The following is a 12,804-nucleotide window of genomic DNA, read 5'->3' as shown; positions in this document are numbered from 1 at the left end:
GGCAAGCATACCTGAAATTTAGTTTGTCGGGCTCGCTCTCCTTTTCCTCCCTTCCTTCTCCCACGCTTTCCTCCCCATCCCCGGTTTTGCCTTTTTCCTTCTTTCTCTCTCTTCTTCTCTTTTATTTCTCATCCCTCGTTAATCCGTCGCCGCTCCTCGACTCGCTCGCTCGCTCGCGTTGTGATTAAATGGCGATTTAAACTTCGTGATGTATTTAAAATAGTTACCGTCGCGCGCGCACGGCGGATCCGGCTGAAATTTTCGCGGGGACGGCAGGAGGGGGCGAAGCAATTCGCTTTCCCGACGTGCGCGATCGGCGTGACCGGTTACGGGATAATTGCCTGGTGAAAGGGAATGACGTCAACCTTCTTCTTTTTTTTGTCTCCCTCGCGTTAACAAAATTAACGAAAAAGAAAAAAGGCCGTTTCCGCGCGCGTACGCGATCGTGTTTTACGTGCTCGGCGATGAAACGCGCGCGGTGACGAACGGGAAAACCGACGAGTCCGCCGCTTATGGGCGCGTAACGACTTCGTGCAACGCGACGACGTCGCGTTCGTGTTCTTTGCGAGTTAATTCGAGAGCGAATTAATTCGTTTCTCCCGGCTCGATTTGATCTTGATCGCCCGGCGGCACGAATGTTACGCGAAAGCATATTCGTAACATCGGTAACGCAACTGAAATCTTTCGCGTGTCTTCCTCTTGACACGGTGTAAGACCAATTATCGTCGTTAGCGTGAGACGACGACATGACCGCGATGCGAAAGAATTCACGATCTGCTTTGTCGCCGCACGTTACGACGATAAAAGGGAAGAAGCGACGCCGGGAGAAGAAAGGAAGGATCGGCGAAGGAGCGCGCGCGGATTTCGCGGCGCGTATCGTAATATCGGCTTTCACCTGAAATATAGATACGGAGCGTCGCTTCTCGAAATACGTCGCAACGTCGCGAACACTACACCTACTACCTATCCTTTCCTGCGGTCGGCATTACCGAATATCCTTCGGCTGCGACTATCGCGCCTCGCGACGAAACTTTCGGTGCGTCGTCGTCTGAAATTACTCCGCCGCCACCTAGTCGGATCTATTACGGTGTCATAAATACGCCGTTATACGCGACGTGTGTTTCCGCGTCGTGCGATCTCAGCCGAAAGCGTGACACGCGCGCTTTTAATCAAGTCCCCCGTGTCGGGACGATTCGCGAACTCGGCGGGGTGGTTTGCGCTTCGTTATGCGAGAACACGTCGGAATTAGTATTATCGCGATACACTCGCATTCGCAACGGGAGTAACTTCTCACTCTTTCTTTCTCTTTTGCCTTCGGAGATTTTCGAGGGCGTATATATACGTGTGCGAGGTGCGCGCCTGTGATATAACGCGATCACGCGCAGCCGGATGTCGCGCATTAAGACGAATTAGCGTCATTTATTTAGAGGGAAAACCGGGAGGATAATAGCCGGCCGTGCGGTATAACGAGTAGCTTAATAATAAGGCCCCGGGACCGAATCCGCCCCCCCCCCTCCCGCGAGCGAACCCCCTTCGCCCATCGACCCTCTCCGAGCGCTGTCTTGAAACTTTCGCGAACTTGGCGGGGGGCTCGTAATCATATGTATCCCCTCGGCTTCAATCACGGAGCAGATACCTCCGTTCGTAACATTGTCCGAGAACCAGTCGGGTGTGCTTACGTTTATTTCGCTTTATTTCACTCTTTCGACTTTAGTCCGATGCTCCTCTTTCTCTCTCTCTCTCCTGCTCTCCCGAAGTGAAATTTTACTCCTAGTTTGAGTCTAATTTGATTCTCCATTCCAAGGTCTTCCATTGCGTTCCTTTGGCGCTGCAAATTTCATTCCCGTTTTCTCCGCTTGAAGGCATAAAGTAGAATTAAAAATGTCGACTCGAAGTACATCGACGTATAATTATGTCTAACACGACTGTATAAATTTGTCATCATTATCACGACTCGTCGTGAGCCGAAAGTCGAAGAAGGAATCGAACGATACAAATCCGACGGTGCGACGCGCAATGGCCTAATAAATTAGCCGGACTTGACGGTTCCGGTTAATGAGCTCGTTAAGAGGCCGGCGCGTTATTAATTTCGAGCGTGGCGAGAGTTGAAGCGAGCGAGGTGAGTCGCGACGACGAGACGGAGACAACAGAAATTCCCGCGCGGCGCGATCTCCGCGCTCCCGGCAATAATTTCTCACGGAATTGCGTGGCTCGTGGTCGCCGTGTGTACGCACGCACGCGGCCCACGCGCTACTCTTGTGCCACCCGATATATACGAGCCATTGTCTTCGGGTCTCTCGTTATGGGGGCCGCGCGATGTTGAAATTACGGGCGGATCCTTGGCGGACGTTGCGCACGGCTTTTTCAGAAGGGCTCGGGTATTATTTGCTAATACCTCCGAACGTGTACGAACAAACGACTCTCACCGTCGCGATCGTCAGCGCAATTAAAAATGATACATGGAAAATCGCGCAGACGTCGGAACACAACGCACACCGGCGAGGAGCGCGACCGCTCGTGGTTTACTCTCTCCCCGCGCGCTGCATTTTCGCGCGGCACACTACTCGCGCACACGTGAGTTAATTACGGTGCTACAATCGTGCCAGGAAATTAGTCTGTCATCGTAAATTATGGTAGACCGTAGATAAAGTTCGCATGCAAACTAAACGGGATGCGGCAAAAATGGGAGGAAGCGGTTTGCAAATTGCGACTTTCGACTCGTCTCCCTCCTGTCCGATATCGCTCTCGCCCCGGCCCGCGTTATTTGACGTATTGTTGCGCGCGTGTTTTATATCGTTGTTTATCGCGAGAGACGTATGCGAGCCATTATCTCCTACTCTCTCTCTCTCTCTCTCGAATCCATAAAATCGGCGGGAATATCGTTGACGTTGAATTTGATTTATGCGAAATTCCCGTTCCGCCGCGTTTTCGGTTCGCCGACGGGGCAAATAAAAAATGTGTGTATATAGAAGTAAAAAACAATAGAAATACGTGCGAGCGTGCGGCTAGCGCGCGCGCGCCCGATAGGTGTTTAACACGCGGCGCGCGGAAATTGATGCCCGCGCAAATGTGCGTACGTTCGTGCGTGTGTGATGAGCAAGCGGGCGCGCGCGCGCGAATAACAATTGCAGATGCCGTGTGATTCACGCGACTCGCGTCATTAACGGCACGCTGCACGGCAATGCACAATTGTCCGCAAATAGATCGCGCCGTCGTGTTTCCGCGTATGCCTAAAGTCGTCATACATCACGCGCGAAAAAGAACTCTTTCCCGGAGCGAGTCATCGGTCGGTGCGCGACTCTCCGATTAGAACGAGTGTTCTGGCTCGCGTGCATTCTCATCCGCATATTTTACCGCGCGAAACGCCGAGTTCCCGCGCGCTCCAGTGAAATCGTCCAGCCGCGTCCAGATTTCTGCACCGACGCGATTGAATAACCCGAGGAAAAAGGCGTGCGAATGTGAGGGACGGTAAGGCACTGTGTAAATTACGCGAGCGGGTGATAAGAAGAAAAAGATAAGCCGGCGTTCACGCTTATCGCCGTTCTCGTGCACGCGAAGTAGCGCGGCCGGCCGAGCTTTCAATCGCATCGAGAGCGTCGTCGCAACACGTGGCGGCCGCGACTCCTCCGACGTTATTATTATTATCATCACCGTCGTCATCCTCATCATTATTATCGTCATCCCGTGGTACCCTCCGTGCGTCGCGCGCGATGTTCCCTTCCCAGCCGTTTAATCCGATCTGGTCGCGCGCGATTAGCGGCCGCATCGCCGCGGGAGTCCGACGCGTAAGTGAAATACGAAACTTACGAGGCTCCTCGCGGTCGATTCATTAAGGATAAATGCATCGTACACGTGGCGACGCGGTCTTACCGAACATTTCTATGCGCGGAGAGAAAGGTATCGGCGTCGCATAAATCTCGCCGGCGAGGCGCATGCATAAGCATATATATATATGCATGCATCCGCTCGCGCATAATCGCGCGCAAGAAAGCGTCTCCACACCTTCTTCTCTTCCTCGGATTCTCTCTTTCCGTTTCGCGCGACGTTGGCCGCGTGTCACGCGAGACGCATTATCGCGTTATGCGCTCCGCGCATCCGCCTGCTATTATTCCATAAACAATATCGAGCCTCGGAGAGTGCGCGCTCGAGGCGAGGAGGACGATGGAGGCACACTCTCTAGGTGGGTAGTAAGTTCTTCGCGAAATTGATTTCATCATCAGCTGCCGCGGCCCGTTTCGCCTTACCGATTAATCCCCGGGACAGCCATGGTGGGGATATGAAATATTCATCGCGCGCGCGCGTATGAACCGTGAAATTAGAGACGCGCCAAATCATCGGGATCTGTTCCGCACCTTCGAGAGCAAAGGAAGCTGCAGCGGGGGAATACGCGAGACACGTTTGTCGACGGTACGCGTCACGGCCTGTCGGATATACCCGGTGATAATTTCAAGTCGAAGCGCGAGGAAGAAAGAGAAAGGGGGGGAAAAAAAGAAGGAATTCATTCCAAATTGGTTCGCGCGCCTGTGTGTGCGCGAGAGCGGAAGTGCACGAGAGCGCGGAATACGGAATCGTATATATCCAGAGAGATAAGACGAGCTTCACCGTAGGCGAAGTTCGCGAATCCCTTTGCGTCGGCGGATAGTACAACCCGTGTTGTACTTGAAATCCGAAGTTTCCGAGCGATGCTCGCTGCATCTGTTCCGCAGTTTCCAGCACGTCGCTTGGATATTCGCATGACAGAATTTAACGTTCGCCGGCGACGCAACGACGGCCGTTGTTTATCTTTCCGGAACGCAAAATTGCGTCCTACCGGAAAGGGGGGGGGGAGTATATACACGTATACACATATTGGCACAGCGTCATCCGCGCGTCGGTGCGCTTATCTTCTTCGGCTCCTTCGAGGCGGGGTTGGAAAGGGAGGAATATGCTAATCGTGCATTAATTAACGAGCGCGTTAACTATGTGCGACTTAGCGGCGTGCAAATACGCGAATGCTGCATCGTCTCGCCGAGTTAGTTCGGGATCTAAGCGCGTTCGGCGCAAAGTCGCGAGCCGCTGCGCGTCTGAATTAACGATTTCGGGGAAGTTACACCTGTAATCACTTCGAACTAACTCCGGCACGATCGAGTATTAAATCGTCATTTCTACTTGGACGTTGGGCGCCGTTCGCTCGTTCAACGCCACGAATAATCATCGAAGACGTATAATCTAATCGTCTGCGAGACTTCTCGTCCCCTTTAATGGATACTTCGAAAGAAAGGAAAAAAAAAACGCGCGTGGGAAACGTCGTAAATCATGACGAAGAATACAATAGTTGTCCCGGCTAAACGGGCGCGCGCGCAGTGACAAAGGCTGTCGAGATTAATTCGCGAATCGCAAACTTGAACGATTAGCGACGACGACGGATCTCACGCGGAGGAGGCGAGAATCTTCGCCTCCTCGCAGTCGCGAGCTAACTCGGAAACGCGACCGTGGCAACGTCTCTTACGATAGGGTCAATATAGCATTCTCTCGGTTAATACCGTGGAAACACGTACGTTCTGGCGACTTTGACAGTAATAACTGACGTGAGCGGGCGTCGACCACGGCAACCAGGATGACGACGACGGTTTAACGACAGCCACCGAAGGGACGACGACGCGCTCCTTCGCCGAGTTACAGCCCGCTCTAATTACCTGATTTAATTACCGCGACGGAATTATCGGGCCGTCCGGGTCTCGCGCCGCTACGAACGATTCCGACACCCGTTACGTGAGAGAGATACCGGAGCCACCGCGACGACGAGTGACCGCGTCGACGATCGATCAATTTGCGATTTCTCCGCGCCTTTCCCTGCCTGCCCTTTTCTCGCGGCTTCCCCACCTTCCACCGCGGGCCGCGAGCTGCTGCCGATCGCTATCGCGCTTCCATTGTCTAAATAATAGCGAGCCGTAAGAAGAAGGTTCGCGTCGACGTCACTCCGTGTACGTGATTTAGCATCGCGCATCCGACGTTGAAAGGTGACGCGCGGCTCCGAGTGATATCGACGGCGATATCGACGACTCGTATCTGTCCCGTCGACGAGCGACTATAATAATGCGCCCGTTTGCCGTTTGTTTTATTTTTTTTTCCCCCTATCTCCGCGCTGCTATTACAAGCACGGATAACGAAACTACTGTGCTACGTTCGAATCTGCTATAAACGTGTCACGGTGATTTCAACCACGTTAACAGTCACGGAGGACGTTATTCTCGTCGATCGGCGACAAGGCGGGCTGAAAAATCGATGTGAGAGTCACGGAAACGTGTCCGAGACGATGAATAAAGGAAAGAAGGAGAGAGGGAGAGAGAGAGAGAAGGCCGATTCCCGCGCACTTTCCGATATTTCGTGGAATATTCATCTCACGCGTGAGGCAAATATTTCATTAGGATTTCATCGGACACGCGCTGGAGATTCAGCATGGAATCGCCGGGTTTCTTAAAAATGTCCATTTCGACTGGACGCGAGAGACGATGAAGCGACGCGAAGCGTGGAACCGCGAAAGGGACCCATCTTCAACAATGCACATGGACGGGACGGGTAAATAATGAGACTGGCCTGTGTTGGCAGGCAGGCGATAGTAACGCGAGCGTGTAATTCCGCCGGCATGTGGCGGACGCGAGGCGTTTATCGCGTCGCATTAAGAATCGATCGTCCGTATTGGTTCCTTCGTGGTGGGATAAAAGTGCAGACGCACGCGGAGCCCGCGCGCTCATAGAATGCAGAGTGGCCGATCGCGCGAATTCGTTAATGGAGCGGCCGTTTCGCGGAACGCCGAGCTTTTCGTTCACGAATGAAAACGTTCGCGAATCGCTCGTTTATATCTCTCTCTCTCTCTCTCTTCGCGACATGATCGCGTCGATCATCCGCTTCCCGAAGGCGCGGCGTGCGAAATGTACACGCTGTGCAGAAGAAGCGAACACTTGGAGGCGACGGTGAGTCACGCGGTGTGACATTTGACCCCCACCAATGCTCCGGTCGCCGCGTGGTGCATCCAGGGGTTCTCATCCGGACTGTCTCGAGTGCGGTACTCGAGACATAACACGGTACTATCGACGAATCCCTCGATCGATCTCGAGACTGTCCTATCCAGGCCGGAACATCGAAACGGCGATAATCCCCCTTTAATGCGAAGCGATCAAAAGTAGATCACAAAAATTGAATTCTCATATTCCGCGGATACCTTCAATTACGTCGCATTTTAGCAGAATCATGGCGTAAAGCCTAGCTGGAAAATGAGAACACTGAACGAATGCTTTTTAAACAAAAAAATAATGCTAATTCGATCGCGGTAAAATACATCTTTTTGATGGTTATATTTCATTACGAAGTAACGAACAGTCGCGGATCCGGTCGATCCGGATCGGTGAGTGCGCGTTAAGCTCGATCTCCATGTTCCTGGGTAGGAACAGACAGTCGGCGACTAAAAATACGACGTATGAAAGGACAGGGACAGTTCAATCGGATCGTCATGGTGCCTGTCGACCTCTGTTAACCTCTTTCCTCCCTCGCGCCGTGTCCCCTTACGACTGCTCGTTGCTTCTGCCTAGAAGACACGAAACTTAACGACCTCGCGCGTTGGCCGACCGCCAAGAAGAGGCCAGAACCAGATCCGTGTCTTACCGATACCACGTCTCCACTGTCAGCTAGCTGGCTAGCTAACGCGTCGTCTTCGTCTACCTCCTCTTCATCTACGGGTTTATATGCGTGTGAGTAATCGCATCGGAGATTCACTATGCACCGATTGCGGCACCGTCGAAGTCGCGCGCTAAAACTCGCTCTCTCTCTCTCTTTCGAAAAAAAAAAACCCAACGTGGCGTCGTCTCGCCGATCCCCCGTTCGCGATTTGTCCTCATTTCATTCGCGAAAGTACTTTCGCTCTCTGCGCTAAAATTGTTACAAATTTCGCCGTTTGGTAACTATTTTAAAATATAATGTTGAATATATACATATTTCCGAGCGTGCATGCAAATTGCGCAATTTTCAACCTTCATCTCGCGGTTCGTTCTCCTCGTATACTTCATATTAAACGTTGTGCGAAAATTAACGATCGGTCGCATAAAGGAATCGATAATCACAGGTCTCCCCCTCCCCCGACTATATAATAATGAGAAACGTGTGCGGTATTAACTGAATCGAAATGAAATTGAAATTAAAATTAAGCACGCGCCATTTACCGGCGAGAGAAAATAAGTATTCACATTATACAATATACAGATATACAGTGCAATATATAGATACACAGACAAGCAATTGCTCCGTGGTACGAGAGCGAAATAAGTGGAGCAAGTCGAGGTGAGTGGAAGCGAGCGAGTTTTTAATTTCGAATTAATCTACCCTCCCAGTCGCATCTCAACCGTCGTTATGGTATCATTATCGGATAGCGACGTCGCGATTGCACGGTTTGCCAATTCGTTCCGATATACCCGTGAATTTTTCGAATGTGCCAAAGCAAAAGAGAGGGGATAGAGGGAGAAGAGAGAACGCGCAGAGGGAAACACTTCGTGGTAATAATCGCGCGATCCCATAATTACACGACGGTCGCGCGATAAACCCGACCCTGAAATTATTCTCTTTTCCGGTTACGTGCGAGAGGATCGTCGTCGTCGTCGTATCGTAGATATATTACGCAATCATATCGGACGCGGGATGCGCGCGTGTGTACCGTACCAACTAGCCAGCCATCCAACCTATCTACCTACCTACCTACCTACCTAGCTAGAGGATCATAAGCGGAGGAACGAGAGGAAGCGGGCTTTGGAAGTCTCGGGACCATTTCTACGAAGTGGATTCTAATTACGGCCATGGATGATACCCCGTTTTCCCTGCGCTCACCTTATCCTCTTCTCTTTCTCTTCCTCGCTCACTTCAACTCCGCTCTCGTCTTTTCCTCTCCCGTTCGATCCTGACTCGGAGGATCTCCGCGTTCGAGAACCGAATCTCCAGCTCTCTCGCTCTCTCTATCACTCTTCCTATCTTTCTCTGTCTGCCATCTCTCTCTCTCTCTCTCTCTCTCTTTCCCTCCCTCCTCGCTTCTCCTCTCCTCGTCTACCTTCTTCCGACACGAGCTCGTCGGATGGATTGAGCCCCGGTCGATTTTATTTTTTTTTTCGCTACCCCACGGCGCGCGCTAGGCGGCGACCTAGCTAGAAAATCTAATTTCGCGTCTGCTTTCCTTCCGCTTCCCCCGGCGCTTTTTCTTCGTTTTGCGTGTCGCGCGGTCAGTCGACACGAGGGAGACCGATAGACGGGCTGAAATCCGCAGTGGGGTGCGAAAAGCCAGGTGCTGCCTCGAGGGCGCGCGAGCGTGTCGGAGCTCGTGGACGCTGAAACGTTCGCGCCACGAAGGGGCTAATCACCGACCGACCGACTGAAAATTCGCTAAATCCGTTATGTCGGAAACGCGTTAGACGGTAATTTTTAAGACCGAGCCGGAGTGACGCGTTGCAACACAACTGACGGCAATATCGACACTTCAATGTCAAACGATCTCCGTCTGGTATAAAACCAACGACTCGTCTGAAATGTATCGCCCTTAAAATCGAACGAGCTTCTTTTTCTTTTCTTTTACGATCACTCATGTAGCCGGGGATCATTCCGTTTCATTAACATGTAGCAGCTGCACGGTCGGTGCAGCTGGTTCGCCGAAACCACTCTCGTCGCTCCATCAAACTCAGTATCCGCGACTCTAGGTCTGCATCATCCTCAGCGGCTCAATTACGCGTGCGGAGTTAATGATATCCGATGTCGGTCGTCGGTCATCGCCGCGCGCGAAAACTTCGTTTGTCCGACTGATTAATTCTTCAGATTAGCCGCAGGACCGGCTCGTTTATACGCGTGTTAAACTCTCAGATAATCCGCGATTAAGACGCGCCCGGACCGCGAGTCGAGTTGAAACACTGGGGAAACGGTGAGGAAGCGGGGCAAGCGGGAGGTGGACGAAGCTAGCTACGGGTGATTTATTCGTGAGTTTGTCCGTTTTCATCGTTGCCACCGAGTAGATGCAAGATGAGCTCGGGGCAAGATTGAGAGAAGGAAAGAGAGAGAGAGAGAGAAAGGGAGGGGGGAGGATGCATGACAAGGAAGAAGGCGGGGGTGCTTGTGGGTTGAACGTCCTCGGCATCGAATATAAATAGCGTTCCGACGTCCGTCCACCTTCTCCTCCTCCTTCGTCTTCTCTCGCTCTTCTTCTTCTTCTTCCACCTCTACTTCTTGCTTACTTGACCCGACTGGGCAACCCTCGCGTGCAACTTTGACACCTTTGAAAACTCGCGCCGCTCTGCATAATTTCTCTTATCGGCAGAAATGGATTTCCCGGTCTCGCGGTGCGACTCGCCGAGAGAAATATTCCTCTTTTCTCCGCGCTCTCGGCTGTTTTATCTGTATTTTCTCCCCCGATTATTTATCCTGACCGGCGGGGGGTAGATGGTGGGGGAATTGCGATTTTAATGATGCGTCAACGATCACGCGAGGTGTACGCGAACTGGAACAACCAGTTCACGCGCTCTCACTCGGCACATCCGGGCGCGTTCAAAGGGTCAGCGATTGATACGAAGGGGGCGAGGCGCGCGTTGCGCTTCGCGAATATATATATATATATATATATCCGTACCACTTCGCGTCCGGGTCGGAATACCTGAATCCCCGAGAGCTTTCGCGGGTTGCGCTGATGAACTTTCCAAGTGGGCGACTTAAGCCGCGCCAAGCCGAGGCACCGAGTCGGCGAATTATCGCCGCGAAAGCAGAAGCAACTTGTCTGGTATGCCAAAATCGATAAAGTGCATCCACCTGCTCTCTCACTCGCCGTCGCCTTCGCCGTCGACCCACCTCGGAGATTTCGCTCAACGGCGCTCAAAAAGAGGAGCTATGGGGAATTTATTAGAATTTTCCGTTCTTTTTTTTTTGTAATCGTTCTCGCGAAATGGAGGGAAAGAGGAGAACGCGTTTCCCACGTCGTCGTTGCCAGCCGCTGATCGCGCCCGAAGGTACCTTCTTCGCCACAGTCATATTTTCTGTCCTCCCCCCTCCCTCTTTCTCTTTCCTCCCTCTCTTTTTTCCCGGAAGGGCACGTTTAAATGGGAAAAATAAACGCCGGGATCGACATGTCGCGGCCGGTAAACGCGACGACCGTCTAGCACGGAAGGTCGCGTGCGTCTATCTCGGAGATCGCGAACTGGGTTAACCAGTTCGGAATCCCTCGCTATAATGGACAGCAATCAGAATTAAACCTGAAATTAGCATCCCTCGATTGAACGCGATAGCCACCGTGAACGCGCGGATGCTCGTGAATATTTTAGTACGTTTTTCGTTTAGCGCCTGTTCGACGAACAGCGCGGCGTTAATTTTATCCCGATCGCTCTCGGGGTCCTCCAGAACGAGGCGTCCCGGAATCTCCGATCTCAATTTTAACGAGAGACATCGTTCGATGAATTTGACGTTCGGGAATTTCTCTTCGGGCGGATTTCGAGAGGACGAGCGTTGATATTCGACGTTTAATACGCTCGCGTGTCCGCACGGAGAAAAGGGAATCAGCCGTGCCATATGATGCAACTGAAATTTAGTCGCCACACTAAATTTCTTTCGGCTGTGGCAACAAATTCATCTTCCGCCCGAAAGTATCCTCTTCTCGCGAAATCACTTTCGAAGCGTTAATAAACGACCGACCGTTGTCTCGACATTGATTTCCGAAACGCGATTTCCGATCGGCGTTTATCTCGATCTCGACCGAGCCGAAAGAACAGCCGGAGGTTCAAGCTTCACGCCTCTCCGCAGTCGTCAGCCTTGAGGCTTTATCTGAAAAATGAATCTGAACGAAGCGATAAGCTAATGGAAATTAAAAGGAAGTAAAATGCCCTCCCCCCTCCCCTTGACCTGATCAGGCACGAGAGAGGCGGCGACGGATCAAACGTGTGTGTCCGAGCGCGCCGGTCGCTCCACATCCCAGCGCCGAGAGAATTTCTCATCGGCTCCTCGGAGAACGACGTATACGGCAAGGGGGCGAGGTACGCGTCGCGTACGAGGGCTAATTGAATCGAGGGCCGATGATCGGGCGGGCTCCGTTTGACGAGCGTGTCCGGAGAGGCTGCGCCATAAGTACTCGAGCCAAGGAAAGAGAGCCGGCAACAGAGCGCGGCACCTTGACCCCGAGTCTCTCTTCTCCCTCTTCGTCTTCTTCTACTTCTTCTTCTTCTTCGTCTTATAAAGCCAGCGTGCCGTGGAAAAGAATTCAAAGGAGCCGAGAAAGTCTCTTTCTCTCTCTCCTCTTTCTCTCGTGCGCTCTTCAAGTAGTCTCCGAAAAGAGTGTGCGAGCAGTGGCGTAGTTACCGCGACGATCCCGACGCTATCTCCGATTTCCAAAAAGCGGCCGTTCTTCGATCGCAGGCAAGGGTTGCTCGCCCGGCTCAACTTGTCGGGCTCACCATGAATTCGCTACGTTACTGGACAGGGTCAAACATCCGACATCGAGGAGGTTCCGTCCGATCTTCCTCGTTTCTCCGCTGCTTCCGAAGACGCAGCTGCACGACGGAGGTAGAAACATAGGAGCGGACACGATCGCTTCTTTCTCTCCATCCGGTCTACCTGCCTGCCTGCCTGCCTACCAACCTACCTTGTCTCTTCTTCTTCTTCTTCTGCTGCTGCTGCTCCCTCTTCCTACGCCCGTCGTTCTCCCTTTGATTCGACTCCGCTTCGGTCGCCGGCAAACACAACAAATCGTGGTTCTCAACTCAGACGCCAACCGAGACGCGATTCTCTCGTAGCGCCGATCGGACAGTACGGGGGGGGGGG

At 52.4% G+C, this 12,804-nt stretch overlaps 1 protein-coding gene across 4 annotated transcripts in view; it reads left to right on the top strand.

Annotated features, from left to right (window-relative positions):
* Nucleotides 1-12,804, top strand: part of LOC106748451 (protein scalloped) — a 147,495-nt gene that overhangs the window by 78,062 nt on the left and 56,629 nt on the right. The window lies entirely within an intron of this gene.

The sequence above is a fragment of the Dinoponera quadriceps genome, unplaced genomic scaffold (assembly GCF_001313825.1).
Source record: "Dinoponera quadriceps isolate SergipeBrazil2010 unplaced genomic scaffold, ASM131382v1 scaffold2183, whole genome shotgun sequence".
NCBI classification, from domain to species: Eukaryota; Metazoa; Arthropoda; class Insecta; order Hymenoptera; family Formicidae; genus Dinoponera; species Dinoponera quadriceps.
This window is presented reverse-complemented; position numbering and strand designations above follow the sequence as displayed.